Raw genomic sequence first — 13,163 nt, 5'->3', positions numbered from 1 at the left:
ATGTAAGTTTAAAATTGAAATTTAAATAAATAGAAAAGTCCCCCACAAAGTTTAAGCCAAGTCAAAAATACAAACAATAAAAATTGTCAAAATCGGTAATTAATAATTATTATATTATTACATCATCAACCCTTGATAAAATTGCTAAATTACAACATAAACAAAAATCATGTTAGGATCAGGAAATAAAACAATTTTAAAATTTATACAACAGTCCAGACTCGATTATCCGAAGGCCTCGGAAAAATTTCTATTCGGATGATCGAATCACAAAAAATATCGCTGTCTTATTTTTGATTGCATGCATTTTAATTATTTAATAAGCAATCAACTATTCAAATTTGACTGAAATGGGGAAGCAGAACTCAAAATTGATGTTTAAAGCAAGAAAAAGAAAAAAAAACGAAAAAAAAATCGTGATTTGATTATCCGATGTCCCATACAAAACTTCGGATAATCGAACTTCGGATACTCGAAACTTCGGATAGTCGAGGCTTCGGGTAATCGAGTCTGGACTGTAGTTTAGGTGGTTTGCAATATACTGTTTGGACGCTGACAAACCTAACCACCAAATTCAATGCGAGGTTTGGCTAGGGGAAAATTAGATTTTTGGAATAAGTTATGTGACGAGAAAATGACCACTTCAAAAATGTAAAACATAAAGTTGCAAGCCTGAGTTTAATATCCAACCAGTAAATTGAAGGCCACACAAACTAATACAGATTTGAAATCACATTTCTTCCAGAAAAATTTCAAATTGAATTTATTGGTTAGGTTTGTCAGCATTCGAACAATAAATGGCAGACCACCTGAACTAATAAAAGTTAGGAAATCATGACATGGCCAAAACTAAAAGTGTGTGTTTTTTTATTTTTAAATGTTCCGAATGCATTTTCCTAAATTTGATTTTTTTTGTTGAATTACTTTATTTAACTGCCATGGCAAAAAAAACAAACTGCTATTTTGACTTTTTTCAGTATTCATACCAATTTTTTTCAGAAAAACGCTGAAGCAATTTTCCAAAAGCAATTATAAAATTAAATAAAATCAATTCGCTTCAAAAGCACTCCCAAACAACCGACTCCATGCAGCCACACACCCCCCTCGAGCGCAACGGAAACTGCCCTCTTTGATCTCATTTCGGCGTGTAATTTCAGTTTTTAAAATATTATTGTGCGTTCGCCGTGGGTCATAAATTAAACTGTCGCGAAGCCAATACAGAAAAAATAACGGTTGGCGACGGAAGAGAATAAATCTGAGCTGACAGGGTGTCCCGACCCGCCGGATGCACCACCCCCCTGACCTGCACTCTGTAAAAGCTGTTGGTGGCCAGTTTGAACAGGATCTCATACATTGCTGGCAAGCGTCGTTCTGTGATGAATTTTCCCACCCTCCCGTCACTTAGCGCGCGCGCGCACGGTAATGAGGAAAATGTCAGTTTTTTTTCACCGGTTTTTTTCCGAAAGGGGATGAGTTAATTAAAATTGAACGATTGGTTTATGGTAATTTACTTTGCAAGTGTTGTGGGACATATTGTGAACAATGCTAATGGTAACGGTGATGGTGACGCTTGCGTGAAATGTTGAAATAGTGAAAATATTTTAATGTAAGCCAGAAACTTTCAGACTAAATGGCGTTCACTAAATAACTTTGTGATCTTTTTCGAATGAAAAATGTCATAGAAGTTGCATACTTTGATGATTTTCGCAAAAGCATTTCTTTTTTTTTCTAAAAATATATGTTCGAAACAGCTGTATCAACTTTGGCTAACCACGTTGCTCGTTAGAGCTTTTCAGTACATACATGTCAAATTAAAACTGTATCTTGGTATAATTCTGGTTTAGTTTGCATATGGTTCTAATAGACCTCTCAACCTTCAGCACAAATTTGCATTTTTATCTAAGTCAGGGGTGACCAAAGTATGGCCCGCGGGCCAAATGTGGCCCGCGAGGTGATTTTTTGTGGCCCGCGGGCCCATTTCGAATGATCATGTAAAATGGTCCTTTGACCAATCTGTATAGTAATTTGTAATTTTTAAAAATTAAGATTTAGTTCAAGTGTGATTTGGCTGAGCGTTTTAGTAGAATGTTAATTTGACTAAAGTGAAAAAACAGTAAAGATATCAAAAATATAGGCATTCCATTCAATAATTAATTCAAAAATTAGAACGCACAATTTTTCAAGGACTGAGCCTAAAACTTATCTTTTTCCTATAAACCACCTAGGGATTTGAAGTTGGGTAATTCTCTACCAACTCACACGAAATCGGGAAAAGTTGCCCCGACCCCTCTTCGATTTGCGTGAAACTTTGTCCTAAGGGGTAACTTTTGTCCCTGATCATGAAACCGAGGTCCGTTTTTTGATATCTCGTGACGGAGGGGCGGTACGACTTCTTCCATTTTTGAACATGCGAAAAAAGAGGTGTTTTTCAACAATTTGCAGCCTGAAACGGTGATGAGATAGAAATTTGGTGTCAAAGGGACTTTTATGTAAAATTAGACGCCCAATTTGATGGCGTACTCAGAATTCCGAATAAACGTATTTTTCATCGAAAAAAACACTAAAAAAGTTTTAAAAATTCTCCCATTTTCCGTTACTCGACTGTAAAAAATTTTGGAACATGTCATTATATAGGAAATTTAATGTACTTTTCGAATCTACATTGACCCAGGATGGTCATTTTTTCATTTAGAACAACATTTTTCATTTTAAAATTTCATGTTTTTTCTAACTTTGCAGGGTTATTTTTTAGAGTGTAACAATGTTCTATAAAGTTGTAGAGCAGACAATTACAAAAATTCAAATATATAGACATAAGGGGTTTGCTTATAAACATCACGAGTTATCGCGATTTTACGAAAAAAAGTTTTGAAAAAGTTACTTTTTGCGTTTCTCTTTGTTTCGTCGTCCGTGTCTGTCGCGGGTGAACATGAACGGCCATGATCGATGACGACCAACTTTTTCAAAACTTTTTTTCGTAAAATCGCGATAACTCGTGATGTTTATAAGCAAACCCATTATGTCTATATATCAAAATTTTTGTAATTGTCTGCTCTACAACTTTGGAGAACATTGTTACACTCTAAAAAATAACCCTGCAAAGTTAGAAAAAACACGAAATTTTAAAATGAAAAATTTTGTTCTGAATGAAAAAATGACCCTTCTGGGACAATGTAGATTCGAAAAGTACATTAAATTTCCCATAAAATGACATGTTCCAAAATTTTTTACAGTCAAGTAACGGAAAATGGGAGAATTTTTAAACTTTTTAGTGTCTTTTCGATGAAAATACGTTTTTTCGGAATTCTGAGTACGCCATCAAATCGGGCGTCTAATTTTACACAAAAGTCCCTTTGACACCAAATTTCTATCTCATCACCGTTTCAGGCTGCAAATTATTGAAAAATACCTCTTTTTCACATGTTCAAAAATGGAAGGGGTCGTACCGCCCCTCCGTCACTAGATATCAAAAAACGGACCTCGGATTCGTGATCAGGGACAAAAGTTACCCCTTAGGACAAAGTTTCACGCAAATCGAAGAGGGGTCGGGGCAACTGCTGTGTGAGTTGGCGGAGAATTACCCAGTTATGAAATTTGGTGACAAATCTGAGTGCATAACATCTGATTCAGACAGACAAAAAATATTGAAATTTTATTGAAATTGGAGGAAGAAATGCTGAAAAATCATTTGCAACGATTTTTTATTATTTTTCAAAGATTATTTTACCATTTTCAAAATATAATAAGAATCGTTGAAAATACAAGTGAATTCAAATAATTACATTTTTTCCAATTTCATTATCTTCGTGAAAATGTTATTGTTTTCAGCCACAAAATGTTTAACCACCTCTCGACCTTGTCCAGGCCATGGTATTTAAAATTCTTACAAAAATACTGCAGTTTTCCTGATTCAATGTTTGGCATAAACATTGTAATAAAAAGCTTACGAATAATATGTTTTGCTATTTTTTTTTTCAATTTTGCTTATTAATGAAATTGGAAGCTATTTGGAACAAAACTGCGGCAAAAATATGTTATTTGTTAACAAATATTTGAACGACGAAAAAAAACTAAAAATATATGAAAATAAAAAAAAACCCGGTAGTTATATTTTTTGCTATTATGGATTGAAATAAAGTAATTTGTTTTTTCTCAAATAAACAATGTTTACATTTGGCCCGCAAGCTCAAGTGAGCTACAAATTTGGCCCGGCTTTCAAAAACTTTGAGCACCCCTGATCTAAGTCTCTTTTAGTTGCGTCAAGATAAAAAAATAGTAAAATTATTGAAAAAGAATTTTTATAAATTATTCCAAATAACCGTTTTATTTATCACAATGTTGTAAAATAAATTTTGAATTATTATATGAAATTCTATATAATATTACACCCTGGAATATGTAGCTCATTAGTATGGGAAAACTACTTGACCGAAATGTCATGAAATAACATTTTCAAATGCATTAAAAAGGAGAAAACATAATCTTTAAAAATAAAGGAAATGGACAAATTGTGAATTGCTTATTTTTATTTTTTCAATTCAATACGGTCGTTGCAAATATTTCTCAAAGTTTATGTCACCCCTCATTCAGGAATAGTCTGAAAAATCAGGAGGCGAATTTTAATGGAAACAGAAGTCTAATCAACTGAAAACAATCTAAAATGCTCTATTCTGCATTGATGATCATATTTAGCATGTTTGAACTAGTTTAAAAAAAAAATTGAACTTTACTGGAATTCCAATGTACATCACCGCAAAATCTTTTGTTTTTTTGCAAAAATAAAATTTGGAAATACTTAGAAATTTTGGAACTTATGATTGTAAAAAACTGAATAGTTGTGTAATGCATTTTAAAACACCTTTTTTTATTGAAATGTTGAACCGTGGCCTGTAACTTCCATTTTTTTATTTTTTTTGGGGGGGGGGGCCTCGACTTTGGTCTGAGTTGAGGAACATTAACTTCAAAAAATATTTGCAACGGCCTAAATAAAAAGTAGAAACATACCTAAAAAGCATATCGAGCATGAAATATTAAGAGTATAAAATACAAAGAAAAAATTATGTTTTCTAAGTCTCACCCAAACAACCCACTATTTTCTGATGTCGATATCTCAGTAACTAATGGTCCGATTTTCAATGTTAGAATATGAAACATTCGTAAATTTGTTCGATCTCTTCGAAACCAATATTTTCATTTTTTTTATATGTTGAGCCCTTTTGAGATGTAAGTCTTAATTTAAAAAAAAAACTGAAAACATAGTTTCCAAAAAGATAAGAAAATTTCACATATGTTTCATATCATAACATTGAAAATCGGACCATTAATTGCTGAGATATCGACATTTGAAAATGGTAGGCGAGACTTAGAAAAACTCAATTTTCCTGTTTTTTGATCTGTGCAAGACAATATCTCAACAACAAAAGGTCAACATATTAAATAAAGCAAAATATGAAAAAAAAATTCAGCCTTTCTAAAAAAAAATCAAGAGTAAGCAAACATGGGCACTTTTTTAAAATGAATAACTGCGACTATTTTTAAAAAATACCTAAAAATTCACAAAAATGAAGTTGATTTTTTTTGCGACCAATATTTCTATTTTTTGAAAAAAAAAATTAGTTCAAAAATGTATAACTTGGTCAAACATTTTTTGCACATTCTGGAAATTGCAGAAATGTTGGCATTAAAAATAATTAAAATATTGTTTTTTGCAATTCAAGTTTTAGTGACACCAATTTTTTACCGTGAATCATTTTTTTTTTCAGTGCATTCCTTATCCATACACGGATAGAAATCCTATAAGCAAATTTGGTAACTCTGTATTGTTGAATTTGACAACATAGAAATGTTTAAAAAACCGTCAACATTTTTTTTTCGATTTTGAACAACAATGTTATCGATTTTGAAAACATTTGCAGAAAAATTCAGAAAAATGTTGACGATTTTGCAAACATTTCCATGTATTCGAATTCAATAACACAGAGTTAGCAGATTTGCTTACAGGATTTCTATCCGTGTACCTACAACTTTGCCGAAGACACCAAATCGATCAGAGTATTCCTTCATAAGAAACGATTTTTTTTTAATTTTCATTCATCATTTTTGTATGAACAGCTGCCAAATTTTTGTATGGAAAATTATATGGACAAACTAATGATGTAGATTGGCTTTTTCGGACAGACCAAATGCAACACAAAAGATTCGACAAGATACAAAAATTAAAATTAAAAAAAGACAGATTTCGATTAGAACTGCTCATATAAAATCCAGGTTTCGTGTTAACTAACAATTTTGACGGCTAGAAAAACTTGCCATACCTTATCTAATCTACATACCTTGATACATCTTTGATATTTAATTACTAAGTTTTTCTCAATGCAAAATTCATGAAAAAATGTGAATTGTGTTGCTAATGGCAATTTTTATCATATTCTTAGAGATTCAATATATTGGGATTGAATCTTTAGCAGAAAATTGGTCTCGAAAAAAAATATTTTTCTGTTTTTCTTTTTTTCTCTTCTACTCTTACAGTCTTGACAGATATATAGTATGTAAATAAAGTATTTACACCCCTTGGGCACTATGCACATTTTGTGATGAAACTTGTAAACAATTTAAAGTTTGACAGAAACCTAGTAGGGGAAATATGCCCATTCTAATCACTCTAAGCCGTTCGACCAATTCTCATCACTTTTCCGTTTTCCGCTATTAAATCAACATTTTCAGATGTTTCAACAATGGAGAGTTGCTTGCTCACTTTTATTTGAGCTATTCATTACTTTGGAACAGTCAAAAACACTTTATGAAAGCTGTAATTCATGATCAAAGTGCTGATAGGCCGATAATAGAAATAGGCTGAGAAAGAGTATAGTTCCCCTACTACGTTTTGTTCAGAAAATCATGCCGAAAATTTTGCTATAAAAAGCTCATGAAAAGATGATTTCCCTAAAAAGTTATATATCAAATACTATTACAGAAATCAAAAAAAGTGAAAAAAATGTGTACACTTTTCGAAAAACTAACATAAATAAAGTTATTTGTTGAAAAATCACCTTTAATCCAGTCTCCCAACTCCAAATAGGCATCCTTGACTGATGGAAAAAATAATTTGGATTGAATATAATGTTTAATGAATACTTAGTATAAAAGTTTATATAACTCTGGAAATTCTAAATAAAACTTATCTAAACTTAATTTTGCAATCTTTCAATTTAACTAAATGTCAATATATTACCATAGAATTGCAAAATAAACATTCTGGAGTGGGTATAAAACCGTTTTGGGGGTCTTTGTATCGATAGAATAGATTTTTCGTTGGAATTTCGTACCAACCCGGAATTACGTCGTCGGAAAATCCGCCGGCATCCGAACCGGTCCACGATTCACAAGTCAACCTATGTGGAATCGGAAAGGGCATGAAATTTCCGATCTTTTGATACCCATACATCTAGGTTTTCTATAAAATCCACGTTTTTTGCTCAAACGAAACCATAACAACGTTTTTACCTAGGTATTTAAAAACGTGGGTTTTATAGAACACCAAACATCAATCTTTTTGATATAAATTGTCAGTGAGGTTATCAAAACACCTTTCTAAGGAATCTAATTGTTTAAAGATCTGACAACCCTGTCTTAAATTATGACGACCTAAAACAGACTCCAGTTCAATACAATGGGAAGGATGACAGGTCTATTTTTGTGAGCAAAATATGTTGTTAATTTATTGAATTGTAACAAATCTTTGTTTCAGAGAAGAATATGTACAACGAGTCTTGGCATGGTAAAATGGAACTGAGCGGAAATTTTAATTTTTGTATACTCTTGAAATAAAATTGACTCATGATTTTTTTTTTTCAAAACAACAGTAAACTTTTGAAAAAAAAATGTAAAGGCCTTGTTGTGAATTATATTTGTTTTTATTGATTTTAACATTTTTATGATAAAAAACGTTGCTTAATCCACCTTAGGTGGGTGGTGCCTTCCTTACATTCATAAAGTTAATTCGTGCTTGCCATTTCACAAAACTTTTTTAACCAAGAGTGTGTCCCTTTCACACCTTATGAAAACTGTCATTTTAGTGAAAGGGATGCACTATTGTTTACAAAAATTATGTGCCCTTTTGAAATGTTAGGCCAAATTTCAATTCACTACAGAGCCTCAAAAAAGAGTATATGTAAATAAGACTTATTTTTATCAAAATATCTCAGATCCGCCTTAAAAAGTGTATAAATAACACTTGAGTGGTTATAACTTCTGATAGAGTTGTCAGAACTTCAACGTTTTAGGCTCATTGGAAAGGTCTTTTGATTACCTATACAAAGACAGGTCGCATGGTGGATCCGGACAACGTTTTCATCAAAATATTTATGATCCGGCCTCCAAAAAGGTGCATAAGTAACACTTAAGTGCTTATAACTTTTTATAGGATTTTCAGATCTTCAACGTTTTGGGCTCGTTGAAAAGGTCTTTTAAATACCTTTATAAAAATGTATATCATGACGGGTTTTCTTACAAAAACCACCCTTTTTACAATCTTCCGGACTTTATTTGAAATCGTTTTTTAGCATAACTTTTGAAGTACTTTATTAAACTTCAAAATATTAACTAGGGTCTTGTGGGACCCCAAGACGGATCGAATGAGACCAAAGCGGTTGAAATCCGTTCAGCCAATCCGGAGATAATCGTGTGCATATTTTTCGGTGCACGGACTCACATCCAGACACACGTACAGACATTTGTTCAGAATTTGATTCTGAGTCGATAGGTATACTTGAAGGTGGGTCTACGAGGTCTAATAAAGAAGTTCGTTCTTCGAGTGATTTTATAGCCTTTCCTCATTGAGGTGAGGAAGGCAAAAACCCAAAAAAAAAATATAACCCACGCAACGATTATGAAGATCAGGAAATATTTGAAACGAGAATTTTAAAATTAATGGCAGATTAATTAATTTTCTGCACTTTTCATGAACCTATTGATTCACAATAACAATTTTTCATTGATCATTAGCCAGGTACAAATGATATTTAAGGTTTGTTTGAAATTCTGGCTTTTAATTTCAAATATTATATTTTTTAAATTCCCCACCATACCTTGGCCAGAGTCGAGGAACAAAAACTTTACTTTTTGAATTCAGAGATTTTAGCTACCGTCAAAAAAAAATGATGCAAAAATACATAAATGAGGTCAAAATTATACATCCAATAGTGTAACTTGTTCGATCCTATCTTAATGTCACAGAAATGGCCAAAGATAATAAATTGAAATTGCTACTCAATAAGCCCTCATTTTCAATCTTCGATATATTTGAAAAATTATGATCCAATTTTCAACGTCAATGCAAGAAATTTTCTCATGTTTTTGTACATTTTTCTTTTAAATTTCAAAATGATGTAGGCATAAATTTATCAACGATTATTCCCCTTTCTGGTCATATCATCTACCAATCCTGACCTTCCCTTACCTTTCCCTACTAACAAAACTCCGCCACTTCCCGTGATGTTTAAAGGAGATGCTGTGGATTCAACGGTCTCATGCGAGACAAACTCTGTGTCTGATGAGTCTGCAACTTCAACTATCGGACTAACATTCCTACCTTTGTTGAACTGCATCTCCTTGGGGGGGCGCCGGTATTGACTTAAAGCAGAGATCTTCAGGGGTTATACAGTGAGGATGATTAGCTCCCACTACTTTTCTGTTCCCGAGCAGATGGAAATATATTATATTTGAAAATACTAGGCCACTAACATTTTATGTTATTTAAAACAAGATTTGTTATTAACCGTTGTCATTATTTTGTTGTTGTATTGTTACCGTAATAACAGACTACAAACATTTTTAGTTATTTTTCGAACAAATTTTTGAACTACTCGTATGCAAAAAAAGGGGTTTTCAAGAAAAATTCATAACAATTTTAGTTATTTTAACAGAATTTGCTATTGAATTGGTATGAATTTAGTTATTAACGTCTGATCGGGTTGGTTCATTGTGTAACTTCAGCTGATCCGTCAAAAACGGTGTAGCAGCTCATTGGCAGTCAACCAATGCTCATGCTCAAAATTGGATCAAGAGATTCTAAGATATTGTCAACTTTTAGAATAGTTTGACAAAAAAATTCTACGTCCATTTTTTTTTTTAATCTTGGCTCAACTTTTTATGGCTTGAGATAAAGCAGTTTGAAAATGGAGGTTTTTATAATTTTTGCGAAATTTTTTAGAGTGGTGTCAAAATGAAGGAGATGGTTCATTTTGGACAAATATCTAGATTCGTGCTGGTTTTGATTTCTAGAAGTTTGAGGTGACTTGACCCAATTATGTTTGTACCTTGAGTTCCATTGTATTGTAAACAGAAAATCTGCACTGCATAAATTCCCAGAATTGAAAATGCTTTACAGTTGAAATTAATAATATTTCTTTCCAATTATTCTAGCCAACCAAGCAACAAACAAAATGTTCAGCTCTTTTCGATTCCGTTCCTCGAACATCAGCGATGCATTTTGTAACATTTCAGCAGAATGCATTTGTCTTTACTCTGGAGCGCAAAATATTCCATGAAAAATCCTCATAAGCACACGAGCGGCAATTTTCCCACCCCCTTCGATCACGTTGGATGGTTTCCTCACAAAACTGGTAAAATTGACGGTTCAGGAAAAATTTCATCAACAGATCCGAGATTCTTTTTTTTTGTTTTTGTTTTCCACAAAGAGGTAAAAATTGCCACACTGACTTGTGCTGCTGCGTTCCCGGATGGCCTGCGGAATTTCGATACACACCATTCGGGGAATCACTTTGCCTTCAGGAATATTTTCCACGGCAAAAAAGAAAATTGCAACGCACCTTTCCTGTACCAGCGTAACGTAGAAATGCACCAGCGAGCAAAATTTAATAACAAAATAGCGCCCAAACTCGCGATCCCGGCCGCGCCCGTACGGTCCGTACCGTTATTCGATGAATTTTCAACTGAAAAGATTTTATTTCCGTGAAAAGTGAGAGAATTTTCCGCGTCGCACACACACACAACCACACGCTGTGGAAAATGTACACAATATTTTGTGAGCAAGTTGATCCTAAAAATAAGTCGCGATCGTGTGTGTGTGCGTGTGTCGGTGATGCTGGCCACACTGGCCGGTAGGAATTGGGACAACCATTCGAGATCGACACGCGACGACGGCCAGCACTGGTCTGGGCCGTTTGCCCGATATTGTTTGGAGTGCACGCAAAATTGAACGGTTTATTTACAAGATCCGCGCGCGCAAAACATGGATCGGGCACATCTGTTTGGGAAATGGAGATTTTTGGCCGGTTGACGCGGTAACCCTTGACCAGCTTTTAGTTTTTAGTTTATTTTTAGTTTTTAGTTTTTAGTTTTTAGTTTTTAGTTTTTAGTTTTTAGTTTTTAGTTTTTAGTTTTTAGTTTTTAGTTTTTAGTTTTTAGTTTTTAGTTTTTAGTTTTTAGTTTTTAGTTTTTAGTTTTTAGTTTTTAGTTTTTAGTTTTTAGTTTTTAGTTTTTAGTTTTTAGTTTTTAGTTTTTAGTTTTAGTTTTTAGTTTTTAGTTTTTAGTTTTTAGTTTTTAGTTTTTAGTTTTTAGTTTTTAGTTTTTAGTTTTTAGTTTTAGTTTTTAGTTTTTAGTTTTTAGTTTTTAGTTTTTAGTTTTTAGTTTTTAGTTTTTAGTTTTTAGTTTTTAGTTTTAGTTTTTAGTTTTTAGTTTTTAGTTTTTAGTTTTAGTTTTTAGTTTTTAGTTTTTAGTTTTTAGTTTTTAGTTTTAGTTTTTAGTTTTTAGTTTTTAGTTTTAGTTTTAGTTTTTAGTTTTTAGTTTTTAGTTTTTAGTTTTTAGTTTTTAGTTTTAGTTTTTAGTTTTTAGTTTTTAGTTTTTAGTTTTTAGTTTTTAGTTTTTAGTTTTTAGTTTTTAGTTTTTAGTTTTTAGTTTTTAGTTTTTAGTTTTTAGTTTTTAGTTTTTAGTTTTTAGTTTTTAGTTTTAGTTTTTAGTTTTTAGTTTTTAGTTTTTAGTTTTTAGTTTTTAGTTTTTAGTTTTTAGTTTTTAGTTTTTAGTTTTTAGTTTTTAGTTTTTAGTTTTTAGTTTTTAGTTTTTAGTTTTTAGTTTTTAGTTTTTAGTTTTTAGTTTTTAGTTTTTAGTTTTTAGTTTTTAGTTTTTAGTTTTTAGTTTTTAGTTTTTAGTTTTTAGTTTTTAGTTTATTTTTAGTTTTTAGTTTTTAGTTTATTTTTAGTTTTTAGTTTTTAGTTTTTAGTTTTTAGTTTTTAGTTTTTAGTTTTTAGTTTTTAGTTTTTAGTTTTTAGTTTTTAGTTTTTAGTTTTTAGTTTTTAGTTTTTAGTTTTTAGTTTTTAGTTTTTAGTTTTTAGTTTTTAGTTTTTAGTTTATTTTTAGTTTTTAGTTTTTAGTTTTTAGTTTTTAGTTTTTAGTTTTTAGTTTTTAGTTTTTAGTTTTTAGTTTTAGTTTTAGTTTTTAGTTTTTAGTTTTTAGTTTTTAGTTTTTAGTTTTAGTTTTTAGTTTTTAGTTTTTAGTTTTTAGTTTTTAGTTTTTAGTTTTAGTTTTTAGTTTTTAGTTTTTAGTTTTTAGTTTTTAGTTTTAGTTTTTAGTTTTTAGTTTTTAGTTTTTAGTTTTTAGTTTTTAGTTTTTAGTTTTAGTTTTAGTTTTTAGTTTTTAGTTTTTAGTTTTTAGTTTTTAGTTTTTAGTTTTTAGTTTTTAGTTTTTAGTTTTTAGTTTTTAGTTTTTAGTTTTTAGTTTTTAGTTTTTAGTTTTTAGTTTTTAGTTTTAGTTTTTAGTTTTTAGTTTTTAGTTTTTAGTTTTTAGTTTTTAGTTTTTAGTTTTTAGTTTTTAGTTTTTAGTTTTTAGTTTTTAGTTTTAGTTTTAGTTTTTAGTTTTTAGTTTTTAGTTTTAGTTTTTAGTTTTTAGTTTTTAGTTTTTAGTTTTAGTTTTTAGTTTTTAGTTTTTAGTTTTTAGTTTTTAGTTTTAGTTTTTAGTTTTTAGTTTTAGTTTTTAGTTTTTAGTTTTTAGTTTTAGTTTTAGTTTTTAGTTTTTAGTTTTTAGTTTTTAGTTTTTAGTTTTTAGTTTTAGTTTTTAGTTTTTAGTTTTTAGTTTTTAGTTTTTAGTTTTTAGTTTTTAGTTTTTAGTTTTTAGTTTTTAGTTTTTAGTTTTTAGTTTTTAGTTTTTAG

At 30.8% G+C, this 13,163-nt stretch overlaps 1 protein-coding gene across 2 annotated transcripts in view; it reads right to left on the bottom strand.

The window, feature by feature from the left end:
• LOC6050503 (ras-related and estrogen-regulated growth inhibitor) overlaps nt 1–10,943 on the bottom strand; it is a 34,141-nt gene extending 23,198 nt beyond the window's left edge. The window contains exon 1 of one of the 2 annotated variants that reach the window (XM_038263907.1): nt 10,830–10,943. The gene's annotated coding sequence lies outside the window, so the exon portion shown is untranslated. Of the gene's footprint in view, nt 1–10,765 lie in introns of both variants that reach the window. The other variant, XM_038263908.1, reaches the window with a different exon arrangement.
• Nucleotides 10,944–13,163: the final 2,220 nt, after the last annotated feature.

This window comes from Culex quinquefasciatus, chromosome 3, assembly GCF_015732765.1.
Source record: "Culex quinquefasciatus strain JHB chromosome 3, VPISU_Cqui_1.0_pri_paternal, whole genome shotgun sequence".
NCBI lineage: Eukaryota > Metazoa > Arthropoda > Insecta > Diptera > Culicidae > Culex > Culex quinquefasciatus.
This window is presented reverse-complemented; position numbering and strand designations above follow the sequence as displayed.